We start from the raw sequence: 22,747 nt of genomic DNA on the forward strand, positions 1-22,747 counted from the left end.
TTTAGAATTACTTGGAAAAATCCAAGTTTGGCATAAAAACGTGACCAAGACACCACTCTGAGAAACACTGCCCTTGTGCTCTAGGCCAGCGTTACTCATTCTGCAGTCACTGGCAGATGGTTCATGAAATATTTATTGAGAAATTAAAAACAACAACAACAACATCGACAACAACATCTTATATATACACATTTTCCCACAAGCTATTGAATAAAAACCTTTTTCCCTGTGAGAACAGTCAAACAGGGTGCAGGCTGTCCAGAGAACTTGTGCAGTGTCTGCCCTTGGAGGCTTTCGAGACCCAACAACCACAAGCCTGAGCAACCTCGTCTGACCGCAGAGCTGCCTCTGCTATGAGCAGAAGCTTGGGATAAAGGGGTCCTCCAACCCTATGAAACTGGTATGAGTGAGAATATAAAAAAAATATGTATCCTGACAGTCCAATATTGATATGATTGTAAATGAAAAGTATTGGAGTAATACAAGACAAGATGATTCTTGGATTTAATTCAAGAGATTAGGTGGTCACTGAAAGAAAAAAGTTTTCAGAGAAAATCTAATCTTAGTAGTTAAACCTATTGAACTGGTTTTCTGTCCAACTCATGATTTTGCATACTCTGAGTGCTGTTCGTGAATTTGTAAGAATCCTTGTCAGGATCTTCTAAAAAAAGTAAAGCAACTTCATCTGGATACGTAAATTTGTTGTGTGTTTCAGTAACTCCATTAAAGCAAGGTTCAGCCAACTTCAGTTTATTTCCACATCAGATGTGTTGTCTATATTCCTTTATTTTCAACACAAGAGCATGGCCTCTATCCCATAAATGTTTGGTTTTTACTGTTTATTTACAGACTTGTTGCATTGAAGTGGTTCTGTGTTTTGTTCTATGGTTCAGTGCTTGAGTTATTAGAAATGGCCCATTTAATTCAGATTTTTTAGCTGATTGTTTAACTGGAAATTACTTTTGAACACCTTTTCTCATAGTTTTTCTGAGAATGGAAAATATTTAAAAGGGAATAATCACAGGACTGCTGTGTACTCATCTGCTTAATCTCTACACATAGATAAGAATCACACATTCAAAATGCTACAGATAGTGCACATGACTGTTAGAGCTAAACATGGTGTTTTGAGATCAAAGGTGAAGTATAGATGGAAGAGACTGTTTTATAATCGCGTGGATAAAGACTCTTGAAAGAATTCCTGCTTATACAGGTATACTGCTATTGATCTCTTTTATTGTAAATGAGTCCTGTGTGGATAGGCAAATTACCCAGGAACGTGGGGGAAGAAATGTGCTTCCTTTATCTCTTTGTCTTTATCTATTTTACTTGTGCAACTGATAAAAATTAATCCCCGATCCATGGAGCCTGGTGAATCAAGAGACCTACAACAAGAGCAGAATCAGCTCTGCTCAATCCCTGGAGCACAGCACAGGAAAATATTCTGAATGCCAAGATTTTGTAAACAGCAGAAAAAATTAAAAGTTATGTACTTACGTGCTGCCCACCTGTATTCACTAATGTCAGTGACAGAAATATCTGTCCTTTCTGTCCTTAACTGCTGCTTGGCACTGCTATACGCACATCAAAAGTTTTTCAACCTAGAAATATTTCCAGATGATTTGATGACAGAAGCAGATAGTCTGAAATTCACACAGCACTTTGTGACCATTGTGTTCAGCAGCAAATTTGTATTAATGGGGATACTATCAATCATCTTATCATATTGCCACAGATGAAGCCCACAGAAGCTGAAGGCAGAGCAGGAACCCTCAGTATCCCACTACACCTACAAAGTGCCTCGCATCAGGACCCTGATCATTAGTGGCCCTTCAGTGTGCTGCCCATATGGGATTAGGAGGATTAGCATCACACAAAATCATACCACAGCAATTTTGATGTTTCCGTATAATTTTGAGTATTTTCCAAGTCATATCAGATTCAGAGAAATCTGGAATTAAGACTGACACTGGCATCAAAGAGATCCAGTCAGCATTTTCTACTAACTACTCAATTTGATAAAATCATTATGGCTCAGTCTGAGCAAAGAGTGAACAAGAAGTCCTGAGTCATCCCCTGCAGTGTTAGCTGTCAAACCATCAATGAAATATTTCAGTCTGTGCCTCTGGTGCTTAACTGCTTACGAACTAACAGTTCAAACACTTTTTTATTTTTCATGGGCCAATTCTCCTCATGCTTTACCTATGGTCTAGTTGGATAAAGTTAGTAAAAGGAGTTTGAACTTGTACAATCAAGCTGGTTTTGCATTATGAGTAGGCCGAAGTGACTTGTACTTGTAACAGTGAGAAGTGTAATAAATAATCACTCTTCTGGTGTGCAGTTCAAAAATGATTTGGCAAATACTTTTCTAAATTCTTCTAAAACTAAGCAATAAACTTTCCAAAGTCAAGAAAAATTGTTTACTCGTTTGCTCTGTCTAAAACCAAGGTAAAAATGAAGAGACAAGAATATAGCAAATGCTGAACAGAAAATAAATCATATCACAGGAGTCTGGTTGTGACCTCAGTGTGTGGTTCTTCTTTGAAAAAAAGTTTCTCTAAAGTTTTTCCAGTTCCCATTCTGCACTCCAAGCTCTGTCCTTCTCTTTTCTCATCATTCCCAGTTTTAAAGATCATGTGGGCTAACTTGAAAAATTAAAGAAATCTTTTTAAAATGGACATTTTTTTTTCCTGACCATAGTCCAATGGAAAACATCTATAGGCCTCCCCAGTCAGTTTCCCAGCTCCAGAAATATCTTTGCCAAATTGCAATTTATGTAATTTGCACTTCAAAATGTGGGCACATAACCTCAATGCTCTCAGAGTTGTGGGAATAAACAGAATTTCTCCACAAATCTTTGGGGGAACTTTTAATCAAAAGTCTGCCTGGGGCCGGATGTTATCATGCAACATGAAGAAGCAGGATTGTGATAGATCTACTCCCAGAAAGGTTTAATCAAATCTGTTCAGTCAGAGTACTCTGCCCTTGAGTCACTGATGGGCATAGGCAATGCATGAGTGATGCAAGACTGTCCTTAAAGAAGCACAGCATTCTCTTGTCCCTTGCATTAAACATGGACAGCATAGAGCACTGAGCTCTGCCTGCTTCTTGCTCCTTGGGCAATGGGTGATGTGCACTTACTCCCTTTTCTACCACTAGTATAAATACAGTGAAGTGAATTCAATATCCTCTAATATCACATGCATTTGTATGTGCCTCTGGAAAGTGTTTCCAAAACTCAGTAACCCACAAATAAAGAATAATAAAAATATTTATCACCAACAAAATAGTAACCCTGAGGAAAAATCAAGCAGAAATAAGGCACTGGCAGTAGAATTTATTTAAAGTTTATGTAGAACTGCATATGAATTTGATATTTTGAGCATTAACTAATAATTTATTAATACTACAGTGATCTAATTTGAATCTGAATTATGCTGGTGTTATTCTGAATTCCACCAAGTTAATGCTTTTTGAATCCAGCAACCCATTAACACATTTAGTCTGGAATTTCCCCAAGTTTACATTATTTTATCTGAGATTGTGGAATGAACACTCATGTCTGGAAGAGAGGATAAAACAACCATTAGCAATTTGCTTAGGATGCCAAGGCATCAGAAGGAGATCATCAGTGAAAAGTCGCTTGAGGATTTACTCGTCAGAGCAAAGAGAGTGACGCAGTTTACCTGTGGTACTGAAAACCACAGGTACCTTTTTTTCAGATATCTGGGTTCAGCAGGCAGAAATGAAGGGGCATTTTATATGAGGCACTAAGTCAGAGAGTGAGGCCCAAAGTCTCTGTCACCAGCTTCACCAGGAGCTGGATTCACCCTGTGCAGTAGGTCCTGCAGTGTTGATCACACCATGCTCTCGTTCAGCAGGGCCAAATAGTCCTGAAATTAAAAGGAAGTTCATTTTCACCACCTGGTTGTAAAATTAATTAAGTGCACTGGTTGGGCAATGATTGGAACAATATTTATTTTAACATTTTCCACTATTTCTTTAACTAAAACGTCTTCAGCTTAAAATACACGGGACATTGAACTTTTAATAAATATGACTGTGTTGGAATGTGGTTACACTACTTCATGTGTATAAGGTAGAGGATTATTTTTAAGAAATAAGAGGACTCAGGGTATTACAAATGATTTCTCAGTTGAGTAAAAGAAAACATAACTTTTAGGAAAATTATTCCCAGTTACTCAGGTTTTGCTTTTCCTCCTACAGGAAAAGTACAGGGTAAGTAGGGATAGAGCTGAGTAGGAATTTTCAACAATTCAGACTTTCAGCTGAAAATAACGATTCAGTCAAGGGAAACCTTTGCTTGGAAAAGATTTGGTTTTCACAGGTTTTTTTCCTACCCACATTCTTTTAGGAATTACTTTCAGAATTTGTTTTTCTGTTGCTAATAACATTGGAATCAGTAGCAATGATAAATTTCTTTTTAAAAGAAAAAACCCAAATTCATAACAATTTCTAGAAGACAGATGTTCTATAGGAAGGTTGCTAAGAATTTAATATGTTCTTGTTGACTCTATATGTACTTCTTTTTAAGTTGTTATTTAGAATATACAAATACTTTTAGAGATCCCTTTGGAATACCAGAAGTACCCCACTGCCCCCTTAGTAAAAAAAGCCCCACTAACAGTAGGAAGCACTCAACACAGGAAAAACACAGCTATCCCAAGCCATACAGTGTAACCATGAGACGTTCCCATTTGGCTCTTGCCTTTACCTCTCTGTGCTCAGACGTCAAGCCCCCACAGAGAGCCTGGGAGAAGGCAAAGGGGAGGTAGTTTCACCTGCAGCATTTTAAATCATTCTGAGAGGGATAGATTTACAGTACCCCTTCAGGCCAGTGTAAAGGAGATGTACAATCCTGTAAACAGAAACTAAAGATGTTTTACAAATTGTAAAGACATGGAGACAAAGACACAGAGCAAAGCCAGGAGTGAAATCTAGCCAATCTTGCAAACTGCTTGATTATTCAGGCTCTGAGTAGGAGCTGAGACTTTATCCCCCAAGTGAGCAACCTTTGAACCCATCTTACGCTAAATTTCAGATTGCATTGATGACGGCGTTGCTAAGGAGTACAGGTTTTATCAAAGGTCTGAGAGCGCACATGAAAGCACAAGAATTGCAGAGGACAGGAATGAAGGGAAAAGCATCAGTTTGCTGTGTGAATGTGAAACAGATCGCGTATCTTTTATAAATATTTACAAACTAATTAGAAGAAAGGAAAGAAAACACATCAACAAATGAGGCACATCAAAACACTGTCACTAAAGCTTGCATTTCAAAAAACAGGAAAAGAAGGGCAGCTGTAGTCTATAGAAAACTTCATTAATGTTTTCAAATCACTCATAGGATTTAGGTGCTGAAAGGCATGCTAAATTGGGATTTATACATAATCAGATCATTGAAAAACATACAAATGGCTGCCAGAGTAAAGTACAATGTTCACTTTTGAAATTACAAAAAATCCTTTGTTTCAGAGAGTGAATTGACTAAAGTTTAGTTTCAGTGAAGCATGTTTTTGCTTTGGGTGTCATTATTTAGTTTGGCCTCCTTGCCAGAGAAACCTTTTTACTGACTGCAGTTCCTTCAACTGTTGTTTTTATTCTCCAGCAACTGAAAAAAAAAAAAAAAAAGAAAGAAAAAAAGAAAAAAAAAGCAAGAAAAATCAAGGCTGTATCAGATGCTTCATATTTAAATGAGAACTGCTCAGTGTTTACCTTTAATTTTGAGATGGCAGTGGGAGAGAATTGCAGGGGGCTTGATTGCTTGCCAGGATTTCTCAAACAGATGGATTTGAGCCTCCTCACTTAAATAATCTGGAAAATCAAGTTGGACTGGTTGAATCAAAATGCTGGCGAGTGGGTAAAGAAAACATCCATCCATCTATCTAGGCACCTCTATCACTCCCATCACCATGGTATCTGTGCACCTTCAATAGCAATGTCATGCAGCAGCCTCAGATTCCACACACCACCAAACATGTCCTTGGCAGAAACCCAGCAGCTTTGCCAGAGATAAAGGATTATGTATGTTATGCCTGTGCATACTAAAGAAAGGATATTTGCACTTTAACAGCAGTTTCTGAGGTTTCTAAGGCATTCAAGCACACACATATCCTAAATCTTAGGACTTAGTGATGATGAATTGCTCTGAATATATTCTTACAGTATGTTCATCAAAACCTTGTGATTAGAGAAGGAATAAAACACATATTTCCTTTTATAGTTATATGGAGGTAGGAGGTAGTGTTTCCAAATGGTTACTAGGTAAACTCGTTTGTCATAATTTTGTTTTCCTTTTTTTCTTCTCTGTCTTTTTTTTTTTTTTTTCATGTGAGAACTGGCTGTCCCAACACCTGTAGAGACAGGAATTATTTAGATAGGAATTCATTCAGAAGAGGGGGGAGGAAGTGGGGGCAGAGCTGAACCGTCTGTTTGGACATCCACCCTTGCTGAAGGTAGTTCCCATGGATACAATAGAAAAATACATTTCTCTGTGAAGGAAGAGCAAAGTTCCAGTAGATAAGGGGCAAAATGTGTCCTGTACAGCAAGAACAAACACTGATCCTTCTCAGCTGCCCAGTACATAAAGAATATTTGAGAACAACACAGATGGTAACTGCAACCTGTGTCCAGGAGTATCGTGACACGAAAAGGTTTGAGTAAGGACCCTGAACTATTTGTCCCCCTCCCCAACCTGAACTTGGCAGATTGCATGGACATCAAGCTAGTTTACGGGTATGGAAACAAGCAGATGAATTAAATGGGCTGCATACTTCATGGGATTATGTATTGCACGTACTTTGTAATGATTTCAGAACTGATTTGTTGCCAAGAATCAGCGTAGGTAAAAAGAACATTTATCAAATTTTCTGTATTATGTGTTTCTAGAGATGTACATAGTCCAAAGAGTTAGTCCTTTCCATCAGTGCACTGCTTTCCGAGCAACCACTGTTTGTATCACTGTCCCATATTCCTTAGTGTTCTACCAGATCAAGACACTGCCTCCCTTTTCTCCCCATTGGACCACTCTATACAGTTAAGCTGTAGAAGTCCTTCCCACAGGAAGCTGCAGATGTGGGATCTTAAATTTGTTCATACAAGATTGACTGAATGCATGATATACAAACACTCTGGGGGCTATTAAACACAGAGCCACTACCTCTGACTCAGGAAACACCTTCTGCCTGCACGAGGTGGGCAGGACTAGTCCCGGCTGGCCACTGGTGGAGGCGAGATATGTAGAGAAGGACTTTGGCCTGACCACTGCAGAAGTTCCTACCCTTTGCTCCATTTCATGACTTTGCAGAGCCATAAACGCATAACAGCTCTCCTAAATTTAATCACTTAACTGAGATTCTTCAGTTAGGAAATGAAATGCACCAAGGCAGCTCCTGGAGAGGGGATGAGACAGAGGCACCCACTGCACCCACCTAACACCTGAATTGCCCTCTAGAGATACCTCTCTCTCCATTGCCTAGAGACTACCAGGCAGTCAGGATTCTCAATTCCCTCAGTGCTTAATTGCCTAAATTTAGGAAGGATAAATGTAAGCCTATGCTTTCATATGAGCATTTACATGGGAAATGCTCATCACATAGCTGTTGAGAATGGATGCCTAGTAGTTGTTTAGAATAATAAATGTAAATGTGTACCATAGAGGAACCGGGTTAATTCCAAACTGTAGAACCCAACCCTGCAAATCTAGCTGCAAAACTCTGATTTCTGAGAATCTTGTTTTAATGTTTTTAATACTTTTTCATTTGTTTGTTTCTTCAAGGAACTTTAAGGCTGAAAAGTGTTTTCAAAAAAGCCTTTCAAGAGAAAAAAAAAAAGCTTGCTTTCTTTTGAAAGTCCCCAAAGGTCATTAGGGAAAAGCTTTAGTTTACAGATTTCCCGTTAAAAAGAAAAAAAAAGAAAATGTGAGACATAACAGGCTGTCTAAAAATTGTTATTGTGGTCAAAAGCCACTTTTCAATTAAAAAAATGTCAGTGACACAATGTCTCCAAAGTCTAATCTCCAGTTTAGAAGCGCTTACTGACAGTAACTACCACTGAATTGGTATCTCTGACTTCATTAAACGTACTTATAAATAAAAACAATTGCTATTTAAAGGCATGTATAATATACCCTAAAATTATGGCTTCAAAAATGATGCCATGTATTTCAGTCAAGTCAGTGCAATTTGAAGTCTCTCATCCTCTTGCAAAACTCAGATCCCTTAGCTGTTATTGGCAGTGATGTTTCATGCATCATCGTTATACTGTTACTGTTTTATCTTGAAATAACTTCTAGACCCCAAGCCTGGAGAGAGTATTAGTATAATGCATACAGGTACATGGAAAAGACAGTTTGTAAAAGTTTTTAGAAAACTCACCATAACATGCTGCAATGAAATCGTAAACTTTTTCCAGTTTGGCTGAGTATTAATGCAGCTATGTGTCCAAGGTTCGGGCATAGGAGCTTTGTGTACACTTATTTAATTTTGGATGGATTGCTAACTTTATTCATATGGAGTAGCAGTGGAACCGCTGTATGAATCAATGAAATATTTAGAGAGCGTGAGGCTGATCATGACTAAGGACACATTTGCAACCAGAATGAAAGGTGATGCAAAGAACCCAAAGCCAGTTCTGAGACTGGTATTACCTCTGAAAAACTGTACAATAAAGTCAAACCAGTGTGACGCTGTGACTACAACAGTGTAGTACAGCAGATCTGGAGATTCACAGTTTCTGACTGAAAAATGCAGAGTGCTTGTCCTAGGTGGAGCAGCCGGAGACCACACTACAAAGCACATGGCTCCAGCTCTCTTCCAAGCTGCCTCTACAGCTCTAACATACGACTGTTAATTTCTGTGTGTTTTTTTCCAGCTGCACAGTATATTGTGAGGGCTGTGTCGTAGCCCGCCAAAGGAGTGATTCTATACTGTGAAGTTAAGAGTGTATGTCACATAGTCCCTGGTATAGGGTAACAGGACAAGACCGGTGTTTAAGGACACAGAGGACAGTAGAGACAGACAAGCTTGGTGCTGGTTAATGTAGTTATACTGCTTCTGGAGCAAATAATCCCAGAGCAGTGCCCAGGCTTTATTTTAGTGGAGGTTCATGACCCATGCCCAGGAGCACCCTGGAGAGCCAAGCTGTTTGGTAGCATAGCTATATCCACTGCCGAGCCATGATCCTCGCCAGGCACAGAGAGCCTGTCTGGGAGGATCCCCTGCCTGGCTCCAGTCTCTCCACCCAGCAAGCCCTGAAGACACCTGACGCGAGGCAGCATCCAGCTGCCAGGCTGATGGGGACATAAAGCAGAGCTCAGCGTGCTGCCCTCCGCTGCAGAGGAACCATTGAGGAGCCTAAACTCACACATGCTGGTCTCTAAAGAGTTAAACAACCTGCTTTTCCCTCCACTTTTTTCCTCTCTCCCTAAAAATATTCCATTTTGTTCTTAAACCCATTTGGGTTTGAGAGTCTCCTCTTCACCTCTCTCTTCATGCTGAAAATCTGTAGCTGCTCTGTGGATTGCCAGGTCTGTGCACAGGTCTCTGCCATCTTGTTAAGACTTAGGTCACAAATCTTGAGACTAAACAGAGAAAATGTATAACTGGTTAGTTCAAAAAAGTGTTTTCCTATTGTGTCTGCATTTTTTCTGAAAAAAAAAAAGGTGTATGTTTTTAACATTCCTGGTTACATACTTCAGTGCTGTTCTGTAATTCAGATACTGTGTAAAAAAATGTATTTGTGCCTCCTCTGCACTGGATATGAAAAAGCCAACAACAAAACAATTTTTTTCATCTGAAAAGCAAGTTTCAGATTCTAAAGTAGTACAGCCTTTGTTGTCGTACCACTGTAGTTGTAGTACCATACATGTAGTGCCATTGTTTCAGCAAGAGTAACAGACCCATAAAAGGTAGGAAAGATGATTTTACCCAGTGTCATATGCAATCAGGTCTCTAGAAAGTTCCTTATCCTCAATACAGTAGAATAAGTAATGGACAGGATGTTATTCATCTCACCCTGGTCTATGTGTGAAAGAAGCTAGATGAGCAGGCTCCCTGCAAGTGTTTGTTTCTCTACCCTGACAATAAAGGGAGTAGAGAGCAATGCAGATGTCTATATTATAGATGTTTGAAGTTAGGTGTAAACAAAATATTTGCTTCTGGACGAGGATGTCTTGGTGCCATAAATGCTCAAAACTCTTCTTTCATACCTGTTAATAATTATGAACTTGGCCCTAATATCAAAGATATTTAGAGATGAAACATATTTTAGACCTTTTTTTATTTACTTTCTATGTTGTGGGGGTAGGTTCAGCCTTCAAGGCACATTTCAGTCACGTATTTAAGCTCTCCCTTATAATGAAGGCTACAGTTGAAGTCTAAAAGTCTCACATAATCAAATGACTCTGGAAGGTAGGGTTTCAATATTCCTCTTACCTCTGCTAAGAGTTAGTAAAAACAATTGGGTTTATAATGTAAGAATTTGAAATATGTTTTCTAGAAAAATACACTTCTTCTCTTAAAGGATTGCAAATCATGTCTCTCTTTCTCATAGCGTGTGCTATGAGATGAATAACTTCAGGAAAAAAAAGAGGTGGTTGCCCAGGTAAAAACACAACGTAATGCCTTTGAATGACACATAGTCATTGTGAACCTTGTTGAAGAAAATGTTGCTAGGTGGTTGATAAATAAAAACAAAATGGGTTGGATGCATAGCTGAGTCTGAACATGAATTTTCAGAACTAGCAAATGAATATGACATGAACAAAGGAGTCAGCAAGGAAACAAGAGTTTCAGAGTAAGGCGGGAGTTACTTGCATTACTTTCCAGAGGTAATTGGGCATAGTCAGGTGCAGTAGTCGCCACTGTTATGTGGCTACAAAAATTAAGGCAATAAAGACAAAAGCAAGTTAACTTTAAGGTGGAACTAAAGTAGCTTTCTAACACAGAACTGCAAATTCAGACAGTGCAAATGGTGGCCTCTGAACAGGCAGAGAGTTAAATTAGGTAAGGGATTAAACAAGGTACAGCCAAATCAAACAAACTACACAGTAAGAAAGAACATTTGAAATTATTTATTTTTAGAATTGTTTAAGTGTGGTCTAGTTCTATACAGCTATGGGACACAAATGGTATATAAATATTTTAAAGTGATAACCTGCAAAATTCTGTGATCTTGGGAGATGTAAAACTTGAACAGTGTTTAGCAAACTGAAGCAGGTTTTGATCTGTTTCATAGAAAATAATTAACAATAGGTAAGCATCATCTCAAAGTTATTCTTTTGTCACTCTAACCACAACTCCATATTATTTTCCTGTAACCTACTAAAAATGGGATCAGGCCATGCCTCCAATATCATGACTATAATTTGTTTGCATTGAGAAATTTTTTTTTAACCATAGTTTAGCATAATATACTTAGAGACCTCAAGATTAAAACAGACAGATTTTCCCTCTTAAAATGGCAAATGTAGCTTCCTGATTTTTGAATTTCACTAATCTAACAGTACAGCAGCACCCATTTTAATGAAAGTGAAAAACATTTCCTTCTTTCCCATGAAACTAGCATTTCCCCTCGAAGTGATGGCAGAGCAAAAAGGAGGTTCAGAATAGGTGATATTTAGCCATATGGAGGGGTGAATTTAAAAGGCACCTTATGCAAAACACATGTTCAATAACTATTTTTTTTTTAAATGTTCAGTCTTACAGGCCTAGAAACAAGAAATTCATACTATTGCTTCTAGCTGAAAAGGTCCTACAATAAATATTGGCCTTCAGAATTGTGACATTTTTATGCTTTGGAGTAGAGATTTTTGAAGATTTTTATGGTACTTCTTGACCCCTGAAAGGTTGGATTCATGATAAGTAGGGCATGTGGCTTTTCAAGGCTACATAGCATAGTCTCAGTAAAAACAGCAAAACTCCCTCACTGCTCTGATGGTTACAAACCTCCTTCTAATTTCCAGCTTCAATTTATTCATGGTGAGTTTATACCATTTGTTCTTGTGCCAACCTTATCCTTGACTTTTAATAGCTTTTCAACCTCCTTGTATTTACCTCCCTAATGTATTTATAGAGAACGATCACATGTTCTCTCAGATCTTTGCTAACTTTTTCATTGTCCTCTGGTAAAATACTTCAAAAAAAATCTGCTCTAACATACACAGCATATGCAGAATACATATTATGCTACACATTTTTCTACTACTTAGACAGAACAATCTCCACAGTTTACTCACAGCTTTCCACTGCTGAATACAGCAGTTATCCCAAGCCTGGGTGTGTATTTCCTTCTTAATATAGCCTCATTTACTTCCACACACATGTGTACTATGTATCTTATTCTTGAAGAAATTACATTTTACTCAGGCTGTAGATGAATGAGTATATGAATATATGGTTTATTATTTTTAATTAATCGTCTACACTGCTGTTGACCTGAAAGTAATGCACATTTCATATGCATAAACTGATGTAACAGTCATGACAACTGGCAGCATGTTGATGAGGCAGTATAAGCATTTAAAAATTATGAGCCAGAATCCCAAATTAAGGAGACAGCCATAAAAACCATCAAATTAAAAATATTTCTTGAGCTTTTGATTTTTTAAATTTTCATGGTCCAGACCTTTCTCTGCAACTGTAAGGATTATATATCTACGTCATACAAAATGAGATGGGATTTTTTTGTAATTAGCTGACTTCAGTGGAGGTTTAGATAAAAAATACAAAATATTATGAGACTTGTGATAAAATCTTCAGAGTCAGCAGTGTTGAGTTATAGAAACAGAAAGCTGTAGGTGGTTGGAGCCAAAGGAGAAAAACAGGCATCACTCGGCTGTTGATGGATTACCTGGAGGTCCAGAGAAGAACCTGGCTTTAGAAAAAAAAAAAGGGAGATTTAGCAGGAAAAATTGAAAGTCCTAACTGTTCACATTGCTGTTTTGAGAATTGCTGTGAAGGGGATTCCTTCGCATGAAAAATTGCTTCACACAGCACCTATTGTAGCTCTGTGTCAGGAAAGAGGCTTTCAGCTTCTTCATGCGCTACCTTCTGCATACTTAGAAGTTCTGCAGCTGCTTAAAAGTGTACTGGATAGTAGCCTCTCTCAAATGGGAATTGAACAGCAGAGATCACTAGAAAACAGCTTGCTCTGGTCACAACCCGTCCAGCTAGGAGAGTGGTCAGCTGCACACTTTGGGCAGTTTTCCAGCTTCTTTGTGCAGCCAGGAGTGGATCTAGCCCAAGATGTATGAGGTACAATAGGTTGGAGCAAGTGCCTGAAAAGTCTGCAAAACCAGGGGAGTTATTCTGAACTTGAAATCTTGAAATCAAAAAGAAACTATTACAGTTGCTTCAATGTGGGGGTGATGTGTCTGCTTCTTTGTACTTGTGAAAAGGCGCCAGCAGCTCTCTGCACCAGTTCTAGTCTGGAGGTCTGGGACTTCTGGAGGCCAAAGAGAAGCAATTGCATTGATGCCAATAAAAAGTATATGGTATGCTGAATTTTAGTTCAAAAGCAACATGACTAGCACACCTTCCAAGGGAACAAATAACCACAAAAAAGAAAATCAAACCATGGAAATTGTTTAAAGAAGAAAACTCACATTTAATTGAGAATTGCTTCATGTGAGGCAAGGGAGCCAAACCCACTGAGTGTTTCAGCTATGCTTGATTTATTGAGCACAGTGGGCTTGTCTCTATCACCTGACATAGTAATTTTAAACTATCTTTGAATTATCTTTTTTAATTAAATTTCTAGGGGATGATTGGATTTTCTGTTTGAGCAATTATTTGTTTCCTTAGAAAACACACTAGACATCTTGCTGTTTGACCCTTCTTTTGCTTCAGAAGAGGGCTTAGAAACACTGAATAGCTGTCCACTTTAAGTCAGTTGATTGTAGCTCCAAAGCCGGTACAGCCTTCCCTAGCCGGAGTCCTTCCATCATACAAGAATTATCTTGTAACATAGATCTCAGGTAGCAGCCTGCATGTTTCCACCAGCTTTTACTTCTGACGTATGATATTTCACATCCATCTGTTTCCTCTCAGCCATACTGAACACCCCTGTAGCTTTTTCTGCAGTTACAGCTTGGCCACAGCTGAGAATACCAGGGAAGGCGTTGAAGAAACCTTAACATGTACAGGTGTACAAGTGAGAGCTGCAGAAAATGAGAAGACAGGTAAAGGGAGATGAGGCTGTAGATGAAGCTCAGCCTTAATCAATCCGTGTTTTATATCAATACATAAATAGTAATTGTAATACCTAGGAATAAACAGAAATAACTTTCTAGAAATCAGAGTATGGCCAGAAATGGGCATTTCACTGTAATTTCAATGGTAGTACAGTTAAGCTAAACTGAGTGCTTATGACTATTCTCATCCCATATCTCATAGCACAGAATCAGAAGCACAATATCACCAGTGAGTTCTGGTTGGTAAAAACTAAAGAGAGAATTAAGTTTATTGGCTACATTAACACTAAAAAAGCACATACTAACAGTGACTGAACAGGCAGCAATCATTCTAATGCGAATGCTGGAATTAACCCAGAAACAAATTTTAGAAGTATGACCTTTTCAACCGCTCATAGCCACACTTAACCCTGGGATTTAGGCACAGCTCAGATTAACACTGATCTATGGACTCCTCAGATTTTATCCCAAACAGCGCATGAATTATCAGACCAGTGGCCATTACACTGTGGGGTGTTTTTCTTCCTCTGAGGGAAAGATAAACATTACTGCTATTAGGAATTTTAATAAAAGGGATCAGAGACAGACCTGACTCCTCTGACAGTTTGCCATACTCAGCTCCCTCTTTTGTTAGAAGATCCTAAGCAAATTTCACAGAGTTGGCTAGAGATCTAGTGAGCTATTTGAGGAAGGAGTCTGCTCACCTGATTTTGCACTTGTACCATGTAGACATCTCCATCTGATCTAGTCACGCTAGTTATCATTGATGAAAGGAAAAAGCAAACAGGACACATTTAATCTGAACTGGTTTAGATGTTTCTGTGATGATAGAGATGCATCATACAAATGCTTTTTTCTCTCCAGTGACTACTAAAGAAGACCACATTGACTAATTCAGATGTCAGCATCCATTCTATAGATTATATATAGACATCTACATACATTTAACATACTTCGCCCTTTCTTACTCTTATGGCATAACATTACACATAATCCTAACTCTTTCTGTTTTGCCTACTTAATTTTTCTGTGTTTGTTTATTTATAATGCATAGAATATTTGAGCATTATCCCCTTTGCGCATATCACAACTTTTTCATATAGGTATACCAAATTTCTGACCACACAAGGTCTTGTTTCATTTTGACACTTACAAATGTACAAACACTTGCTCATGCCCAAGTAGAAAGCATATTATGATAGTTGATCTCATAATACTGACAAAAAATAGTGATTGTTCTGTGCTAAATGACCTCAGTCATGACCTGTAGATAATCTGCAGATGAGCTGTCCTCTGTGACTCCCTGACTGTTTCTCAGGCTCTTCTGCTTCACAGTTATGACTGGCTGTGATGAACTGAGCCAAATGACTCAGTTTCTTAGTATCTCTGATTTAAATGTTATGCTTTCAAAACTAGTTAAACAGTTTTCATTTAATTCTAAAATTGGATTTTGTTTCTGATGGGAAAAGAGGTTTATTTTTGTTTTAATTAGAATTTTCCATTTTAATGTTTCTGTCTCTCCCTGTTATTTTGGGGGTGGGTTTTTATGCTCTTCTTTCACTGGAAAAATCATCGGAGATTTTCTTTTAATGGTTGGAAAACATATTTCTCAACTTTTGAATCCTTTTAAACTTTATATTAGAAAAAGTCTTGGTACAAGAACACTATTCATTCTGTTTAGTCCCTTCCCCCTTGCATTCTTCATGTTTTCAGTGGGAGAAAATGAAGGGAAAGAGGAAAAGACTGAGTGAAAGCTGATGCATTATTGAAGGAGCAGAGTCATACTTTTTGGTTTGACATCCTTTAAAAACTTAAAGATTTGACCAAATGATTTTTTTTTTCACATTTTTTTTTGTGTCAATTCATTTTTTTAATATAAACACAACTTTTCCTAAAGACAAATGACAATAAAATATATTTATTAACTCAGAGTCTTTTAAGATAGACTTTATTTCCTTATAATGCCTAAGACAAATAGCCCAGATCTTCTCTGCTTTAAAAATGGCTTATTTCTCAAGTATCTTTGGCTATTCTACACAGATATCTCATCCAGCTCTCATGTTTACTTTCCACTTTCAAGCAAGCTAAATTTGCATCCACACTATAAAAGTTTTTGCTCATTAATACTATCCCCAGGAGAGGTGATTTTCAACTGCTACACCAAACCAGCCAGATAATACTGTTTCAGAGGGAAGGCAGGCAAAATTCTCTGCAGATATTTATACTCCACCAGAGTTCCTAAGCCCCTCGTGCATGAAGTTTTAGCTTGATTTATATGGAAAAAACCCTTCTCTCCTATTCCTCGTTCCAAACATTAGCTTACTTCTACAACATTCCATCTGAAATCACTGACAACACAGAGACAAAAGACCCCATGTAGGTTTCTGGAAAGTTTCTGAAAGTTTCAGCCAGCTCCTGACTTCCCTGGTCACCCCCAACAGATTTACATGCTGTTGTAATGAGCGAGAATGATGAACTGGTCTTTGTCATGAACCACCTTATGCATCTGTCTGCAGAGAAATAGTTTAACAGAAGATAACCTTTGCATTGTTGGTTCTACTCTGAATGGGTAGATGAGAAGAAAATAGCTCTCAGTAGATGTAAAGCTAGAGATAGTCAAATAGAAAAGAAAGAAAGTAGAGCTCTGGAAAATCTCTCTAAGCATAGTAGCGAGTTTGGGACATTCATGCAGCAAGGAAAGGCATATAGTCTTTGGCGAAAAATTTGTCTACATGATTTGACTTTTGACACTGACTTTCATGTGGATATAACATGATCATAAAATGGTACTTCTCAGCATTGTGGAGCAACAGGGTACTAACCAAAAATTTTAACTCGCCCAGCAATTTCAGCTCAAGTGCTGAAACCTAAGTTTTCAGCAAGCTACAGAGTTTTACATGTGTACACAAGCTGTGATACAAATACACCATTTCAGAGTTTAGACTAAGACAAGACAATAGAGGTGGGAGAATAAAGAGTCAAGTTTTTTTCCAGCATTCACTGAATAAAACATCCACTTTGATCCGTGTTTTTAAATATTTCTCAGAGATGAAAACAAGCAATTGTTTTCTCTTAATTCTTACTATGAAGTGTCAAAGTAGTATTAATTTGCTGTTATTTGGCATAACAAAAGTACTGTTGAGAAAAAAGTCTCAAGCTAATGTGTAAATATGACCTAGATTTTTAAAGGTGTTAAAAGGTATGAATTAATGGATTTTCAAAGGTAAGTATTTAAGTGCTTACCCATTTAAGTCCTTACCCATCTTTAATCCCATTAAAGAGCTATCTGCATCTAACATTTCTTACACACTGTTTTAAAAACTGACCCTCTGTTTTAAAGCAAAGTTTTTGGACAGTCATCTTGAAATCACTTGTATTCATCTTGTTTTATAAAAATGTCAATTATTCTATGGGGTAGTAGGTATTAAAGTACCACACAACCAATCAAACACCATAAATAGTTTCTAGAAAATAGTTTAAGTATTTTAAGTATAACCTATGTGCTCAACTGACTTACATGGAAGCTTTCTCAGAAATATTTTAGAGATATTTCACAGAGAGACAAAAAGACATTTGGGGGTGGGGGGGTGGGGGGGTGGTGTTTGAGATTGTTGGGGTTTTTTTTAACATAAACTATACTTTCCCCTCCCCAAGGTTACCTTCTGCATTTTGCAAAAATAAAGCATGTAAATGCCTACTTTAGAAACTGGAACAGGGAATTAAAATGATATTCAAAAGGAGATGAATTCATCTAAAACTAAAGTACATTGTCAACCACCTCCACTTGCTCCAGGCACTGATGCCATGATTAGCTATGCAAGAAGCTACCTGCTGGTTTAGAATTATATGAAGTCACCTCAGGGTATCTACAAGCTTCTCACGCACAAGATACTGACAGTTTTTTTACTTGGCTTGAAACACAGTTGTTGCTACATCCAAGTACTATATCATAGATTGTTATTTCACAAGCTGTCATTAAGGTAGCTTGCCTTATTCTCACCAAACAATTAGTCTGCAAACAGTAATGGTTTGTTCCAAATACCCTCAAAGACTATAAGACCTCTAGCATTTTTCAGGTAACAACTTCTCATCTGAAGTATGAATGTGCACTGTTTTTTAATAATAGAGAATTAGGGGAAAAAAAGTATTATAGTCTACCTTTACAAAGCAACTTAAACAGGGGAGCGGTGGCAGGAAAGAGGATATTTACCATTCTATAAAGATGCCTGGTAACAAAGATACCTGTGAATCTGAACAACAGTATATGTGTACAGGAGTTGAGAGCTGAAAGTGGTTTTGCCTGAACTGGCCAACTTTCTTTGGAGAACTGATATTTTATTTTAATTGTTTATTGACAGTTACTGTGCACGTGAAAAGCAAATCCTGGCAGTGTTGTGGCTTACATATAAAAAACACATATAGTTAAGCTCTCTCAAGATAAGCAGCATAAATGTTCTTTATTCTCTTTAAAGTCAGTGAAAATACTTCAAGTCAGAAGGTGCTTGACCTACATTTGGTGGGTTTTTTGGACACTTTGCCTGATGATTCTTAGTTATCACCAACTCATGCTGCACAAGAAAAGGATGAACAGTTCCAATCTTTTTAGATCAGATGTTTTGTATCCATCCTTATATAAATGCATCAATAAAACTCGATGTGGACAATCAGTTCTTTGCCTTTCCATGTTAAGATTTCTCTTAGGCTGAAGTCAACAAACTCTACTGCATTTTGCAGCTCTTCTCTGACATGAACAAACATTTCCTTAAAAAGGTGCTTCAGTAATTGTGGACTTCATTATTCAAGATTTAGTTTGGATCAACTGACTCATTTTTACTCGTAGTCTAACCAGATCTTCATTGCCATAAAAAATCAAACCTAACAATCAGTCTTCACTCTGATCTTCCCAGCTTCTGTGCTTACTTACTCATTCCCCCTGAAGTGTGTCCATACAACCTTCCTCATCCTGGTTCTTTTACGTTTGCAGATGGCACTCATGATATTTACATGTGTTTGCATGTCAGGAATCCCTGCTTGGCACAGCATGGCACGAAGGTGCCTGTTAATAATTCTGCCAGGGAAGACTGGAATAGATGCTGTCAGCGACAGTCCAGAGTAATCTGCACCTTTGAAAATGAAACCGTTTATATTTAGATATATAAATATAGACTGAAGAATCTAAATTTAATTCTTAGGTTAAAAATGTTGACCTCAATGAACAGACCCCTCTGGCCAAAGCTGCAGAGGAATGGTATTATTAAATAGTTGAAGAGGATGATCTGAACTCTTTGCTGCATTCATCTCTCTGCACGACTCTGCGACCCTTAAGCAAACACTTCCTTTTAAATTACCTGTATCTTAGCTAACACACAGGATTCACATTTTAACACAACTGGCATTAAACAAAATATAAAAATTTAAAAAGCAATAAAACCCATCTATTTTCATAACTGAGGAACTATGACATACTGTCACCAGGACCATACAGCTGGGCTTTGGAAAATTCATGCACAGGAGTGTGCAAAGGCTCAGAAGAGATGAGATGTCACGTACAGAAACACGTCTATATGTGTATGCATAAGTAGACAGTCTTCCCGTCTCAAAGAACTTATACTGTAATCACAGACAAGATGTAACATCAGAAAACCACAAAAATAGGAAGTAGAGGGAAGGAGGAAGAATGAAAAAGAGTCACCCTAATGCTAAAGTACTTACTGCTTCAGCTGAGATTTCACACTATATGTTATTCAAAAACATACTCATTAGTGACTTCAAAGCACACGGAAGTCAACATAAAGGCTCCTATTTGTCTGCCACAGACGTTGAAGCAGGCCTTTGAAAACACATGGCTACTTGCTTTCTGTCAAATGATGTTAACCAATGCAAAATGTCACTCACAGAAACAAACAATTCGCATGAATAGCTTTCCTGTTTCTTCCGTATTTTTCTGTCAGCTTGTCATACACGAATTGCTTCACAATAATAAACAGACCATGGCAGGTTTGATTAATATCAGCTTTTATTACAGCAGTTGCAACCATTAATTATCTGGCTGACTAATGATGAGATGTGATGTGGTTCTTATCTAATAGCCAAGGGTATCAAGTTCATTGAAGTTCATCAAATATGAAACTAAAAAATTTGGATGCTGCAACTTTTCTAGAAGTCTCATAAGAGCAAAATTCTTCAGCATGCACATTCATATGGCTTTTTTTTTTTTCCTGTCGTGGTATAAAGCTCAAGCTGCATTAAACAAGAAAAGCAAATGAAAATTAGTTGGAAGAGTATTTCAAGTTGCTCCCATCTTAAAATTATTTGTTCTTCCCAAAAAAATATTTAGTAGCTTCCTTAGTGGGAGTTTTCTGTTATGATTTAAAATTATATCTCATAAATCCCTTGAAGAATTATCCTAAAAATACAGGGTGAAACACAGGCCTATTGAAGTCAATGCCAAAACTCCCATTGACTGCAGCAGAGCCAGGATTCCACCCACATTAAGATTCAAAACAAGAAATTACAAAATGTCCTTTTTTGTATATATTTAATACCATTGTTCAATGCCCAGTTCTTCAGTGGTTTTAGTGTTCACTCTTACCTTGTCTTTGAATGAGATTTTAAATCCTAACTCAGCTTACAACCAACATTTATGTGTGCTTTTCATGCATTTATGCTCATATTTATTAAAATATTCACTGTATGCTTACACAATATCTAGAAAGAAATACAGTATCTGCACTTATTTCTTACTTCTGTGTATCCAAACATTTTGCTGCTACAATTTGCATGTATATTAAAAAGCTTGATTAAGGCAGCTGAAAAAATCTACTTGTAAATGACTTCAGCGATAACTGTTTGCCTTAGAGAAAAAGCATGATTTCTGTAACACAAGATAAGAGTCTTTCTTAAATGCACTAGATCTTGAATTTTAAGTGTTTGGCATCCAGATGACATTTTAAGAATTTAATGTTAATATCCAGGAAATAATAAAGTTGCTATAATTAATACACAGAAATCTTGCTTGTGAAGCTCATGGGGCTTCTACATATGCAGCATATCCAAATCAAGGGTAAAAAGCAAGGAAATGAAACCATAAGCTAAATGAAAGCATTTAGATTCTACTTTTCCTTTCAAAACTTGTTTATTTCTGTCAGAGCACCAGATGCTACACTCCTAATGGAGCTTCCTTAAGAGCACCAAACTCCTGCCACCCATTTAACCACTTTTCGTTTAACCAGACTTTGCTCAGAATGTAAAAGCCACGGGATCAATATAGGGAGACATTCATGTTAAAAGACAATAACCTGGCAAATACAGAACCAGACCAGGAGGGAGAAGAAATCTCGCATGAACACAGCAGATGCATGAGCATGGCAGGATGGACACATCCATCTCCATCACTACCCCACTCAGAGCCGTCTAGACAGCCTGAGCTGGTCAGTGCCTCCCTCCAGAGAGGTTCAGATTCGAGGGTCTGATCTCCAATAGCAAAAAATAAATAACCAAAATTGTCATACTCTTCAGTTCCATCTGCAAAAGTTTTAATGAGATTAAAAATTGCAATGAAAATGCATAATTAATTTGCCGGTTTCATTCTAGCGTTTTGTATTTGCTTACCAGATAAAAATGATAATAGGATGATATGGTCTCTCAAGCAAGAAACTAACCACCTCTAGCTTCAGGGTGTTAGATGACTTGTTCTCACGAAAGAAGATATTAATAGTACTCATCAGCAACAGACTGACTTTCTCTCTACTGGCTTATAATAACTCAGAAAGGCAAGAGTCTGGGGCCTGGGCATCGCTTATTCAGCACACTGAGAACATGTGTCAGTGAGTCTGAGTTTTTCAGGCAGAAAAAGGAACTTGTTATCCCGAAGAGCTTTGATGCTGTCCTGAGTGGCTGGGAAAGCATGACAGACAAGTGAAGCAGCTCATCAGCATTTTCAAGTGGGACGCTCATCAGAGTGAAAAAGACTTGATGACACCCAGGAGTACGTAGCTTGCCGCTTGTCTAAATTTTGCAAGAAACAAAAGCAGGATAACTGTTCTCAGTTCTAGGTGGCATCATGTTTCAAGTTAACATAAGACCTGAAACCTTCACTCTTGCAGATGCAGTGAAGGCAACAGTGACTTTCTAGAGAGTTGTAAAAGCCCTCTACCCAGCTGTCTCATCCACAATGTCCCATACAGCTTTTCTCTGTCAGTTATGAGAATCATCATTGCTCTGTGTCCTCAAGGTAAGAAGGAGGCAGCAGCACATTCCTTGCAGAAGCCTCACAGGACCAGATAAAATTTGCTTCTATGACCTCTCAGAGACAAGCCTGCTGATTTTTTCGAAGGTGAAGCAGACTCATTAATTCTGGCATTTCCTCCATGTAGACCTGTAATCACAACTTCCTCGTTTCAGACTGACAGTATTGTTTCTGACCTATAAACTCCCGAAAAGCTTGACAAGTGTTTACCCCGAGGATTACCCTTTCCCTGATCTGTGCTGCTGCAGCTGAGAAAAGGCAGCTGAAATAATACTCCCAGAAGAGAAG

This window comes from Athene noctua, chromosome 1 (assembly GCF_965140245.1).
Source record: "Athene noctua chromosome 1, bAthNoc1.hap1.1, whole genome shotgun sequence".
NCBI classification, from domain to species: Eukaryota; Metazoa; Chordata; class Aves; order Strigiformes; family Strigidae; genus Athene; species Athene noctua.